Here is a 12,824-nt window from a genome sequence, read left to right as displayed (position 1 = left end):
AAAATCCATGAAGTGATTCCAATGAGCGCGGGTTGAATCCAATACTCAGAACTTATGAGCACTCATGAGTGTTGTAGCCCTTTGTCCAACACCTTAGACCTCTACAAGCCAACCCATGACAGTCTTAATTCATATCTACTTCCAACATATGACCGACTGTGGATGGTTTGAATAACTTAGTCATTCCGGAAGAATAACCTAGTTTATTCGGGAAGTCAAAACATGCAAAATGAAACACAATAATAATTGAATCTAATATGGTATCAAAACCTATGAACATAAATAAAACACCTTTTAGTTATCACCATATGATTACACATTATTCATTGTATACTATTTCAGCTATCAACTTTATTCTTGAATTTAAAACAATAGCTGTCCCATGCTCCAAGCATGTACACTATGTTTTTCTAAACACTAGTCATGCCATACACTAAGTATGCTTACTATGTTTGTCTATGATCTTTACTTTGTGAACTAGATCAATTGAACATAACTTCAATGATTCTCTTTTCACACTCCCAAATCCTTACTGCAAATACACGAACTCCAAATTCATGTCATTTACTGAAATCTGTTAGATTCTGAACTTATATGCATTGATCCTCTTGTAATGATTATGCACAAAGTCAGAAAGACTTGACAACAAACATTACAGAGTATTCCAAAGGAGATCAGCTCCTTGGAAACATCCTTCTTGCATTAAGTTTCCTAATCTTAAACAGATTGAAAATTCTAACTTTGAAACATTTCCAAATTCCATTTTGACTATCACTTCTGAACAAGAGTTGCCTCCTTACAGATTATGTCAATATGGTCCTTCCAAAATTATCACTATACTTCCAACTGTCCTTGAGCACCCAATCTTTGGTAAACCTTAGATTGTCCTCGAGAATTGTTTAATCCTTTTAGTCATATCCAGTTCTAAACCTTTTCCCTTCTTAATGCCCCAGGCATTTGGAAAATTTTAGAAATGATGAATATAGCACATGTAATCGATCCTATATCCGAAGCATATGGGACACGATTTCATGATGTCTCACATAAAGACTAAGCCAGTCTTTTGCTATAACATTTCCATTTCAATTTTCCAAGTTCTCATAATTTAGATTATGAAAAGGGATGCCGTAATCATAATCGAATTTTAGAACACAAATAATGGACTCATATACAAAATTTCTTTATGTTGAGCCATTCCAACATGAAATTCATATATATCCTTGACTAAATGATTAAAACCTCACGATCTAAGCTTATAGATTTGAGATGAAGTATAATTTCCTCTCCCTTAATTATAGCAAAACAACTCTTTCCCAATTGAAACTTTTGTTTTCTATAATTAACATTGCTAACTTGCAATACTTATCATAATTATCATGCTCCCACTAACATGATGATTATTAGCATAACACTTATGCTCCCACTAGATTTGACATGTACTCAGAAATCAGCTGGACTTCTAGAAATCAATACTTCATTGACTTTCTTACCAAAGTTCAGATTTCTGATACTAGATTGTTTTGATAAAACTTTATCAAAATCATATACCTTTCCTTAGATAGCACACTTGTGTGTCTAAACAATTATGAAGAGGGATGCCGTAATCATAATGGTTAGACCTTTTTGCCATTTCTCACAAGTCCAGGTTAGTGTGCCGGTTAACCACACACGCTCCACTAACGACTTTGAGAATGCAAATATCACAATTGCTATCTAGCTAAAATCTACTTAGTGAAAGTGTTTCCTCACCATCATTTTCATGAATCGGAGAGAACTTATGACACTTAGATTTAATGGTGTATGTGTTCTTATCCATGTGAATTGTCAAAACCATAGTCACAGGAAAAGGATAATGACAAATCTAAACTCATATGGACTGAACTCAATCTTAACTTCTTGCCACCTGGCAGCTCAAGGGCCTGCCATTGCTTCCAAGTTGTTGTGCACCACATTGAGAACTCTAAGAACTCATATGCAAAGCCAACTTTAACTGGAATGGGCACAGAATATGTCAACACGATAGGTTATAAACCTCAAGTCGTGTGCTAGTGAAGAACTTCAGGTTTTATTCTTGATTAGTTCTTGAGACTTTCAAGACCTTTAAGACTCCCACTGTCCTCTTGACATATAAGACTCCCTTGTCAAATATCCAAGAGATAGTGTGGATTCTAATCAAGACAAACACTTCACACAATTGGCCTAAGTTGGTCTTTGTTTTATCCAAAACATCACAACTTACCAAATTCAAATGTACAAGAGTAGAAAACTTTTACTCTTACATTTGACAAGTGTTTTAAACCTTCTTTGAGACATGTCACTCAAATTACAATCTTAGAGTATGACTCTAAGACTTGTATAGGAACGAAGTATGACTCATCTTCTTGATTTAACCACTTCAACAATTCAAGTTCCTCTTCTTAGTCATAAGAATGCACTAAGATTTTCCTTAGAGAACTAATTTTGATATGGTTTCTTAATCATTAAGATGATCAAAAAACTGATACTAAAGTACTCTCCCATCTTTTCAGATATGAGAAACTTTTATCCTTCTGCCTAATTTGATTCTTCTTATTCGCCCTGCCATACATTGGAACCTTTTCCAATGTCTCAGAGTTACACTTAAGCTTGTAAGTATAATCATATTTACTGAGCTTTAGTAAACTATGACGAATAGTCTTATCAATCTTTTGTGGTGGACTTGACCAGTGCACAAGAATGTGTACTCGATCCCTTAGTCCTTTACTTGACTCACACATCCATGTGAACAAGTAATTAGTCTTAATTTTTTTAAATACTTGAAAGTTCTCATTCATCATGCTATACAACTTGCATGATTCCAAGTTCCGGTCCAATTGAAACTTGGGTGATGAGAATCTTTCCTTATTTGGTAAATTTAGACATTACCACAAATGAAAGAATCAATTTCATATTTCCACTCTTGCTATGAATGGAATCTTATAAGCAACAATTTTTCCTCAAATGGCATTGTAAGGATATTTTAAAATAAATAAAATCAAAAAATTTTCTTTTATTTAAAACTTTGCGGAAAAACTTATCCTTACAATCCATATGAAAACTTGTTGTTATCTCTTCCTAACCAATATCTCATAACTCCTAAGAAGTAGCTCAAGAATCCGATCTTCAAACTATGCGATAGAAATCCATCTATGCGATCAGATTCATCATATTCTTTCTTTAAGTTTCTTCACTTTTCCTTGATTCTTAGAACATCACCATGTGACCCAGTCACATCATGTATCAAGAATCTCAGAATAGAAACTTAGCAGAGTTAGATAGTGGACTTTACCTGAAGTAGAGTCAAACTTATTGACTTTAACATCCTTAGGTAAATTTGGCATCTTCGCAACCAATGCCCCTATCTTTGGCAATATAAACATATGGACCCTTTGATAATGGTACACGGGACTATCACAAACTTAGCTTTTCTCTTTACCATTTGGTCAACCGAGTTGACTATGGTCGATCCCTTTCCATTGGGAAGAGAATGCTTTCTGGGATTTCCTATGTCACTATTGTCATTGTCCATCAAGTTTTAAGGAAGTTGATCTTAACAAATAGATAAGATCATTAAGGGTCTTGTCATAGTCTATTTCATAGGTGTTCCAAAAGAACTCACTATGTGACTTAGAACGTAGTTGAACCACCAACTTTCTCAAGACTTTGACACCCAACTCTCCCAGCTTGTCAATATGTGACTACATCTCCAAGATGTGATCACACCTAGACCTTGCCTTGCCAATAGGGCTTGAGTGACCTTAAACTTTTTCAAGAACTTGTGGGTTAGGGAGAATAATTAATAATTGGAGGAGGAGAAAGAAGTATGATTTCCAAGGGACATCATCTTCATTTAGGAAAACTTGTTTCAAGATATTTGGGAAGATCATAAATGTCTAAACCAGACATGTTGTGGGAGATATTCAAGATAGTTGATTTTAAAGTCCTTAATATGACACCCAATATGAAATATTAAGGCTAGGACCCAACAAACTATTTTATAACTTAGAAGAGGGATGCCGTAATCTAAGCTATAAAATATTTGAAGGTAGGTGAATGACGATTCACCAATTTCCACCAAGATAAACGAAATGTATTATTAGGTTTTAATTGGTTTTGAAACTCCTAGATCTTTGAGATTCATTGAACTGTTCAAAGGCATGTTTCAATCTCGAGTGTGCCCTTCAGGTTTTGTGACTGGGATGCCGAGGATCACAAAACAAGGTGTGAAGTAACCATGCAAATTACTTGGTACCCTTAAGTGTTTACCCCTTAATCGATGTGCCGGTTAACCACACACGCTCCATCGATACTATGATAAACATTAAGTTACCCTTTGCCTACCTTGTTAAATACGCGTTAGTGTGCCGGTTAACCACACACGCTCCACTAACCGACTTAAACAAAGTGCAAAGTGTAATTTCATGGATTAGCACCTTATTCACATTTTTCCTAAGTAACTAAGATTGGGTATTATTAAGAGTTTAGTTACTTAGTATTTATGATTAATACTTTTAATGAAGGGAGAATTATAGTCTTGTCAAACCCGTTCGGCTAATGACCCTCCACCGGTCAAGCAAGCGGTGGGTGAGAGTGGACACCCATTAAGTTGCCATTTTATAGGCAACAACCTTATACCCACCTTATAGACCGGCTTCGTGAATGAGGCGTACTAGCGGTAAGACTGACTTTAATCTTATACATATATATATATATATATATATATATATATATATATATATATATATATATATATATATTATTAACTTATAATATTATAAAGTATAAGGGTTGAATCTTAACTCTTTAAAATTCTAAGGGCTAACTTGGAATTAAAGTATTCATAAGAGATACAAATTCCAAAACTTGAGGGCAAGTTTTGTAACTTTCAAAACTAATTAATTCCATAACTTATGTGTTTAAAGTAGTTTTAATCCAAAAACTCTTCAAGTTCCATAACTTGAGGACAAGTTATGGAAGACTTTAAACTAATAAAAGAATTAACTTTTCTTTATTTTATAACTTATGGATTTAATTTAAGGTTACACTTTATTTATTTATTTATTAATGAAGTGACTCTTGAACCTCCATAACTTAAGGACAAGACTCTTCATCTTTTGTAACCGTTTCCAACTTTTATGAGTTTTATGAAACTTAAATGTGACTTTTCATATAACTTGAGGACAAGTTACAAAAACACATTTTAGAATCAACTCTTAGATTAATTTGGATTGAAACCAACTATTTCACTCAACTTTTCTATTAATCTAAGCAACTCATAAGAACAAGATAATTCAAATCAAACTTTTCCATGTAATTAGAGTAACACTTTAAACTAATACAAAACATGAATCTATTGACAATTATCTTTAAAATTGGATTAGCATGAACATTACCACATCAAAAACATGTTTATAAGTCCAAAACATCTTTGGGTAATGTTCCTAGTCCAATTCCAGCCAAAAAAGTCGAGTTTATGCTGTCTGGGGGTCCAACTCGTCGAGTGCATGAACCAACTCGGCGAGTTGGATCGATTTCAACACTTTTTAGGCATGGACTCGCCGAGTCTGATGATCAGACAGCAACAAATTCGTTTTTTCCAACTTCTATTGCAGGTATAACAAGAAAACAAGCCTAGGCTCTGATACCACTGTTGGGTTTTGAGCATTCTAACACTCCTAAGTGTACATGCAACCCTAAATACCTTGGATCTATGTTTTCTCTATTATACATGCAAATAAGAACTTCCAAGGTATTATCCTAATCTAGCATACAAAAGCAATGAGTGTAACAAGATAGAATACATACCTTTTTGATGTAGAAAGTCTTCATGAAGCTTGAGTGCCTAGTGCCCCAAGTGTGACAACTCAAATGGAATCACAATCACCAAAACACTTAGAATAACTTGAGAGAATTCTACAACTCATGAAATCGGCTAGCCCTTTCACTTCACACACTAGTTGCCGATTTTGGTCAAGAATAAGATGCTTATATAGTTAGGGTTACACCATAACCCTAATTGACATGGCCTTTCATTTCCATGATCCATGGGTACAAATACACCATGGAGCATCCATGGACCATCCTATGGGTTTTAGCCCAACTTGATTATCCATGGAGCATTAGCCCACTATACAAGTATGGATGATTTACACAATCAACCCATATATTTAATTAGTCTTCTTTTGATCACTTAATTAATCCTAGATTAATTCTTGATCAATACTAATTAAATAATCCTATTATTCTTATTATTAATATACTAGAACTTATAATATATTAATAACCATAAGTGTCTTATTTCTCTCATTATAGTCTATCCAAGTGCATGATGCCATGCAACCCAAATGGACCATGCCGGGTCGGGTCAAGTCTTACCAATTATAGTTATGGACTTAGACATTAATCCAACAACAACGGCGTCAACGTCGACTATGGGTTTGTTCTCTGGCAACAACTCATCTAGAGTTTATCTTCTTCTTCACGACATTCTGAGGTGTCGTATGCCAGGTTTTGGACCTTGATCACTAAGTGGGCGATGGATAAGAACGATGTCCCCACTGTTGCCGGCGCATCGATGTCTTCGATTGGTACATTCCATACCACGAAGATTATCGTCTCAGATGCATCGAAGTTCCCTTTCAATGGTTCCATCCCGGAGACCATGTACGCTGATGTTCCAGCTGACAGCAGGATCATCCGGACCTACAAGGAGTTCAAGAGGTCTGGTCCGAGGGATCTCACGCCGGAGATGCTCAAGTCCATTCATGATGCCGATGATCCTGCTTCGAGAGGCAAAAAGGCAGATAAAGGGAAGCAAGTGGTGAAAAGGGCTAAAGGCCCTTCTCCTAAAAAGAGGAAAGCTGCTAAAGCTGCTCAGTCCCCGCAGCAGAAGAGGCGCAAGACTCAACCAAAGCGAAAGCTCATTATCGCTTCATCTTCAAGTGAGTCGGAGGGTGAGAGTTCGGATTCAGACGACTCTCCAAGAGGCAACACACCTCCAAGGGGCAACACACCACCCAGATCACCTACCCCTGATATGCAAATCCATACCTCTCCACTTCCCTTTCTTACTCAACAAATTCCTACTTCCATTCCCACCATAAACCCCACTACCCATATTCCCAAAACCTCATTCACTATACCACCACCCATTTTCACCGATGCAACAACAACAGCTACTGTAAAGGTTACAACCAACGTATCTGATACGGGGGTTCATACCGATGCAACCGAACCACCGCCAGCATCCGAACCCATACACACAACCGAAACCCAACAACCACCCGAACCTACCGCCACTCCAACACAACCCGAACCTACCCCTGCTCAAACTCAACCTGAACCTACCCACACCACTACACCTCCAGCTTCACCACCACCACCATCTCCCGGTCATGCCTCTGACGAAGATAACCCTTTCCTTGGCGGGGAGAACATGACATTTGATTCGGTCTATTACAGTCTGTTTCAGGTGCAAAGCGACGATGATGAGGATGCTCCGGTTACAAAGAAGCACCTTAAGGAGCTGCATGAGAAGGTCGACTTGCTCATTGCTTCCTCCTCCAATTCTCAATCATCTCTCTCTGAAGCCGCTCTTCAGAAGATTGTTGATGCCTTCTCAAGGGCTCAGCATGATTCGGTCGCTTCTGCCACTGCCGCCATAGATGCCTCGACGAAAGCTTGTGAGGCAGCGACCGAAAAAGTCGATAAACTATTCTCTGACGCCTCTACCCTGTTACAATCTTTGCAGGAGAGTGCCACTGCTACAAAGACAACGTTGGAACCAATTGTTCAACAGTTGGCCACGTTTGTCTCCACGGAGTTGAAGTCATTTTCCACCCTTCGCCAATCGATCAGTGACGACAACTCGGCCCTTCGTGCCTCTATCGACGAGCGCCTCTCTAAACTTCAAGAGGATCTGGCCGCCGAAAACTCGTTGATGGACGTTCTAGCAAGGAAGACCACCGCCCTCAAGGTCAAGAGTGCTCAGCTTTCCAACTCTCAGCAACAAATTGACGCTCTTCGATCCGAACGGGAGGTCATCAAGACGTGTGTTTCGGATGTACACTCAGCTATATCCAACATCCTAGAAGCACATGATCCGATCCTGAACCATTCTGTGAGGCGTACCCTTGCAGAGAAACTCGCTCCTGCCCTGGATCTGCTAAGTAAAATTGAAGGGCTACCCAGTTTCGTGTCCACTCCAAAACAAGGGGGAGAAAAGGAGTCCGGATCGCAACCACCTCATTCCTCAAAAGCTGCTCACACCACCGAACCTCCTCCTACAGGTCAAACCTCTGGTTCGGGTGTGAAGGATAAAGGAAAGAAGATAGCTGAGGAAGAAGAGGAAGATGATCAAGAAACCATTGCCGACTTGCTTAAACGCAAAAGTCGTCGCAATGTTGAAGATGACAATGTTCGTGTGGCGAGAGAAGCTGAAGAAGCTGAACGCAAACAGAAAGAAGCCCATGACCTCCTCGAGAGTAGGAAGACTCTGTTTCCTGCTTGGACTCGAGAGAGGATGATAAAGGAGGCAATCGATACTCCTAGCATCTTATGGCTTGAACCGGTAATCTCCTTTGACTGCTACAACTCTGTCGACTCTCAGTTCGACATGCCCTTAACCCGAAAGGCGTTCATCTTTCACGCCTTCGCCAACGTTGCCAAGGTCCCTCATCCTCATCCGGAGGTTGATCGGGAATTGATTGAGTTCTATCTGAAGGCTTCTCAACCTCAGTACCAAACCTGGAGCGCTCAGAAGATCATCAACGTTCGGGTTCTGAAGCCATGTACTGAAGGGAGATTTATCAACGTTCGGTTCAAAGTGATCAGAGGGTCTGCAAAAACCGAACATGTCATTTCTTTAGCAGATCTACCGAACCTCAACCCCCATGACTGGATCGTTCTGCACAACATCCTTCTGACTAATGAAGCTGAATATGGTCCGATCATTGACCATCTCAAGAGGATGTTGGTGTGCTATATCATGGAGGTCGCACTGATGGATCAGGAGATTGCAACTGTCTTCAAGAAGAAACTGAAGATCTCTCCTGTTGGCTCGGCCAGTGATCTAAACCAGATGAAGATGGGAAAGATTGACCCAAGGCGAAACTCGGTCATGTTCACTAGGAGTGAAGGACAGAAATGTCTCTTTGCCTTAGCGGATAAACATCTTTATACCACTGCTTGTCTAGAGCACGTGCTGGGGATCATCCACAGATGCAAAGAAAATACAGCGGATGATATCAAATACTTTGATGACATGATTCAGTGGCACATCCGATTCAGACAGACGATCCTTGCCCTTATCTCGCGTCTGTTTGAGACTGTAAAGAAGAAGACTCCTGCTACTGGCCCAAGTAAGAAGACAAAGTGATCTCGCTCCAATTTGACGCAAAGGGGGAGATTGTTGGGTAGCAGATTTATTTTGTGTTGCGTCATTGGGCTCGGTTAATAGTCCAAGTTTTGTAACTCCGGTTTGGGCCTGTCCAACCGTGAGCTGATAGGGTTTAGTATATAATAATGTGCTTGCATGCATATTAGGTTAACGATCCAGAATACGATTGATAGCATTACGATAGCTTTACAGATTTCTTTATCGTTCTTGTAAACCCTAAATCCTCTACAGTAGAAGTTCTTTATCGAGCTCTTCTGAGGATTGTTGATTAATCATTCGACATCTTTGATCCATTCTTGTGTTTGTATTGTTTTCTGATTTATTACTTTACCTGTTTTAAAGATCTAATCGATCTTCAAGTTAGTTTTTAACTTATCAAAATATATTCAATTCGTTTATTTACTAAATTTGAAGATATTGTATAAAGCAATCTACCGTAATTAATTCATATTAAACTACATGTGAGACTCATGTATTATATGAGTTTATTAAAAAAAACTAAATATAAAATTATAAACATTTGAAAAGTATGAATTTATAAGAGAAGTAAGAAAATATTAAATTATAAAAGTTAAAGTGTTTTGTTTTCCTCTTTTAAATTTAAACAAATAATTTAGATTTAGATAAATAAATAAAGAAAATTAATGAATCTTTAATTTGGTAATTTTGAAATTAGAAGGAAAGTTCATTAATGAAATTGATATGCATTTATTACTGAATATAAATACTATTTACAATTAAATAAAATGAAAAAAACCCATAAAATGACATGTGGAATAAAAATTAATATGAAATAACCACAAAATTACATGCGGCAAAATAAATAAGAATGTGACATATATCAAAAATTACATGCGGCAAAATAATAAGTTGGTATAAACGATAATTTAGATATCTTTTAAAATTATATAATCTGAAGTGTCTTAACGACGACTATCTACAGGTTACTTATGAATAAAAATAAATATAATATTGATTTAACGATATTTATAATTGTTGTTACGATTAGTTAATTTTAAAAAGTTTATTTGCTTAAGATTTTAATTTCTATCATTATAATTATTTAAAACATCAAACATTGTTTTTGTTTTTAAAGACTACAATATAGTTTTTGTATACAAATTTATTTTTAATTATTGTTGTTGTAAGTAATTTAAAATAACGTATTTCGAAACTCTTAATTATTTTAATTTGGTTTCAGAAATTTAACGTTTTTAAAATTTATTTGATGAATATTGTTAGTTTCTATGATTGTAGTTATTTAAAATAAAAAACATTGTTTTTGTTTTTAAAGAAAATAGTTTTTTATATGATATTACATTTAACTATTCTTATTGTTAGTTATCTTTAAGATATTTATTTGAAATTTGTTAATGATTATAAAAAACAGTTTCATGGTTTTTTTTTGTTAATTTAGAATTACAATTTAGGTTTAACACTATAATTTATAATCTTTAACTATTTATAAAACAGTCTCTCGATTTTTTTCAAGTTTACTTGAAATTTTGATTTAAGTTAATTGTTTAATATTATATTGAAATTAATAATTTAACTATTTTGCATCAAATCATAAATTATATAAATGTTTTGATTTTAAAATGATAATTGCTCACATACGACAACATATTTAAACTAACATGTTAACTATAATGTGTTAAAAAATTAAAGCCATAATTTTATAAATAGAAATATAATATGAGATTTTAATATTATAGTTTGGTCAATCCTTTGAATGAATTCTATCCGTGAATTACACATGAATAAAATTAAATATAATATATGTTTTAATGTTATTTATAGTTGTTGTTATTGTTAATTAATTTTTTAAAATTGATTTGTTTAATGTTTTAATTTCTATCATTATAATTTTTTAAAAAATCAAACATTTTTTTTTAATTTTAAAGGTAACAATATAATCATTTATATAAAGTTATATTTAACTATTGTTATTTTGCAATTTATTTTAAGCTACTTATTTAAAAAATTTTAACGATTATAAAAATATATTTAGGAAATATTTTAGTTAAATTTATATTACAATTTAGTTTTTTGCATTTATCACTATAATTTATCACTTTTAACTATTTACAAAATATTATTATTTTTTTAAGTGAAACTGAAATTTATATTTAAGTTGATACTGTAATGTTATATTTAAATTAATAATTTAAGTATTTTGTCCAAACTGTTCAAAAGTTGTAGCTTTAAACTGATAATGGTTTACATACAATAACATTTTAAATCTAATAAATTAAGTATAATATATTAAAAGTTAAAGACATAACTTTAAGTAGAAGTAAGGATATTATTTAAAATTGAAGTTTAGCTTATTTATGATTACACTTTAGGTTTGATATTTATTTAATTCTATTAACCAACTTATAATCATTATTAGAAAGACACTACAATTTATCACTTTTAACTATTTACAAAATATTTTTTGGGTTGTTTAAGTTAAACCAAAATTTATATTTAAGTTGACCCTGTAATGTTATATTTAAATTAATAATTTAAGTATTTTATACAAATTGTTCCAAAATTGTATCTTTAAAATGATAATGGTTTACATCCAATACTATATTAAAACTAATAAATTAAGTATAATATGTTAAAAGTTAAAAAACATAACTTTATCAGTAGAAGTAAAGATATTATTATTAGAAAAAATTAAAAAGTCTTGGGAGTTTCAAATGATTGTGGTGAAAGGAAAAATATATGGGAGTTTCAAATGAATGTAATGAAAGGAAAAATGATTCCTTTATAATATAGTAATAGGAGTAATCTCGCGCGTTGGGCAAGAATGCATTTAAGTTGTTAAAATAATTATGGGAAAAAATAGAAATATGTTGAAATTCACGTTTTTAGTCATGTTTTGGGCATTAACCGAATTATCAAATAACATAAAAATCCATTAACTTATATTTTGATACTATCTAATATAGTCCATACCCTATAAAATTTACTTTTACTTTTATAATATCCAATATATATTATAAGTTTTTGTATAATATTAATATAATCTACTTTTCTTATGTCCGATAATATTTTTTGGATAAAATAAAAATTAAGTTGTTTTGAATGAGCTATTAATATACAATATTGAACTAATAAACTTTGTATTACACTATTTATATTACACCAAAACATCCAACGTTTCATATATGAACTTTCAAATATTAAACATTGAAATTAAGAATGAAGTCATACAAAATATATCATTATATATAAATGTCATCAAGAGTTTTAAAATAAGTCGATTAGTAAATATGATATTTAATTTTAATTACATATTTTGCAAGGCGTACGTTTGACTTTATGTTCGTGCGCCGAGAATCTTCTTCCTTAATTTGTACCTAAAAAATTTAGGTGAATAGGAATATAAAATAGATATTACTAAACATTAATATAA

Source organism: Lactuca serriola, chromosome 8 (assembly GCF_051521515.1).
Source record: "Lactuca serriola cultivar US96UC23 chromosome 8, Lser_US96UC23_V15, whole genome shotgun sequence".
Lineage (NCBI taxonomy): Eukaryota > Viridiplantae > Streptophyta > Magnoliopsida > Asterales > Asteraceae > Lactuca > Lactuca serriola.
Note: the sequence above shows the minus strand (reverse complement) of the source record.